Source organism: Otolemur garnettii, unplaced genomic scaffold, assembly GCF_000181295.1.
Source record: "Otolemur garnettii isolate 467f Iridium unplaced genomic scaffold, OtoGar3 scaffold00069, whole genome shotgun sequence".
Taxonomy (NCBI): Eukaryota; Metazoa; Chordata; class Mammalia; order Primates; family Galagidae; genus Otolemur; species Otolemur garnettii.
In genome coordinates, this window is record NW_003852464.1 from 1,069,007 (window position 1) to 1,071,900 (window position 2,894).

Genomic DNA, 2,894 nt, shown 5'->3' on the forward strand with positions numbered 1-2,894 from the left:
GTTAAAATCTGGTCACCTTAATCACGTCTGTTCCCAAAGACCTTGCCCCCTTTTCCAGGGTCTCTTTGAAGAACTCTATTTCTTCCTACCACTCCCAATCCCAGCTCCTCCGGAGGGTTCCTATGGCCATGTGAGCACAGACTAACAAAAATACACCTTCTCAGACAAGTTCATCCCCCACCCATGTGAAATTATCCATCCAGCCCAGGCATGTTGTTTTTGAGGAAAATGCAAACTACTCCAACTATATGAAAATATGGCATTAAAATCCCAATAGCAAGAATGTAAGTTACCACAAATGGAATCAACTGGCAAATTTGTTATGCTATAGTTCTGTAGGTTAGGGGTCCAATGCGGGTCCCCTGAGCTAAAGCCGAGGTACCAGCAGGGCTGCATTCCTCCTCGGGGGCTGGCTCTGGGGTGAACCCATATCCTTGTCTTATTGAGATTCTAGAGCCCACAGACACTCACTGGCTCACAGCCGCTTCCTCATCTTTGGGGCTGGCATCTCTCCCACCACTCTTCCTTCTCCAGTTTCCCTCTGACTCTACTCTTTGACCTCCCACTTCTAATTATAAAGATCTTTGTGATTGTTTTGAAATTAGCCAGAAAACTCGAGATAATCTCTGTGTTTTTTTGTTTTTTGAGATGGTCTCAAGCTGCCGCCCTGGGTAGAGTGCTGTGGCATCACAGCTCACAGCAACCTCAAACTCCTGCGCTTAAGCAATTCTCTTGCCTCAGCCTCCCAAGTAGCTGGATCTACAGGTGCCCACCACAACACCCGGCTATTTTTTGGTTGTAGTTGTCATTGTTGTTTGGCAGGCCCAGGCTGGATTCAAACTCTCCAGCTCTGGTGTATGTGGCTGGTGCCTTAGCTGCTTGAGCTACAGATGCTGAGCCTAATCTCTGTATTTTAAGGTCACATGAATAGCAACCTTGATTCAATCTATAAATTTAATTCCCTCTTCTATATAACCCAACATATTCCCAGCTTCCAAGAATTAGGACATGGACATTTTCAAGGGCCCGTTTTTCTCCCTATCATAGGCAGGAAACATTACAGAATAAAATGGGCCAGACGCAGCCCAAAATGAGATGCTGATTTTTATCTGAAATCTGCTGGCTCTTAAATGTTAGCAGCTAAATCAAGTTGAAACAAACACTATCCATGTTGAACCAAACTCCTCTGGAGGCCACGTTCAAAGCCTGCAACCTCTACACTGTGGTTTAGGGAGCCATTATCTTATTGTCACCACCAAAATCCTCTTTATGATTTCTCCTAATTAGATCCCGGCTTTGGATGGAATCAAATAGATAAATAAATGCTCTTTATTAAGTAATGATCTTTTCCCCCAAAGTTTTATTAAAGACATAGATTAATATCTATTCTCCCCATCAATAGCACAAGATAGAGCTTATTCATCAAAAAAGCCGAAACATGTAGGACTAATATATTTCAATTAAAATAATAATAAAAGTCAGGGTGAATTGAGCACTTATTAAATGCCAGACTCTGTGCTAAGTGCTCTCTGTGCATTAATTCACTCAACCCTCACAGTAATTCCATGAGATCAGGACCATTATCTCCCACAATTTATAGATGAGAAAATGACCACTCACAGATGGTCAAACCTAGATGTGATTTCAGAAGCCAACTCTTTAACCATTATTATATCCTGCCAATGCATTCTTAGCAAAAGATAAATTGTATGGTTTCCTATGTCTCCGTCAGGTGATGGTGGGTGAATGTGGGTGTGAATTCCTTTAAGGTGTTCAGAATAATGTGGCTTCATGTCTCCATTGCTTCCTTTGATGACCCCAAGGACAGTGCAGGAGTGGATTTGGAATAATTCAAGGGACAACAGGTGATACCCAGATCCTCTCCCATCAGGTGAAGACATCACCAAAGAGCTCTGGGAAATTATCACTTCAAAGCAACAAAAAAATGCATAATTGATTAGGACTCATGTACTGGAGATACCAACCATGCAGAAAATTCTTTAAAAAGAAATTTTATTTCCTGGGAAACTTTGTACACAGTTTGAACTTCAGAATTATAGCACTGAAATACTATCCCATGTAATCCCTGGGGGCCGCCTTCCCTGGGCCTCATGCAGTGTGGGATCTGGTTACTGGTGCTTCTCTGGATGGGTCTGTTCGCCCACCCTCAGCCCATCTTCCCTCCATCTCACCATCACTCCTTCTCAGCGTTGCCCTGGGCAAGTAGTGTCCAGCCTCTGGCTACTGGGACTTTTTGTACAGCCCTTGTTTGGCCTCCATTATTTTTTAACTACTTTTTTAGGCCAGGCTCAGTAGCTCATGTTCTCGTCTCCTGCTGGGGGGATCACACAGGAACCAGAGGCCTCGTGATGACCTGGGGATGTTTTGTCCTGAAGAGGTGCCCAGAAGCTCATTTCTGGCCTAAGGGGTTTTATTATGCTCCTGAGAGATTGGGGAACGGGGGAGTTATTAATGCAGCATCACTTATCTTAAGCTGACTCGTATTGGAAATTAAAGGCAAAGTTTGCCAGAGTCAACTTACAAGAGTATTTTTAAAAATTGATAAAGTTGCACACTGGCTGGAATCGAATCAGGGCCCAATAAATACTTGTTGAATATTGTATGAACGGTTTTCCTCAACTGCTAATTAGTGATATGCCTCATTGCTTATACAAAATATGTTTCCACCTGCTCTGTAACTTGCATTTTCCATCCTCCTTTGCTCTCATCATACCTGTCTCAAGAGTTGTGAGGGTTCTGTAAGAAGATAACAAGTGCAGCCTTTGAGCAGCCCCGGTGCATGGTCAGTTCTAAACCAATTCAGATCTTTACTTAGACTCTTGGCAAAGAAAGACATGGCATTCTAAATGCACCAGAAAATGTTTTAAATGTCC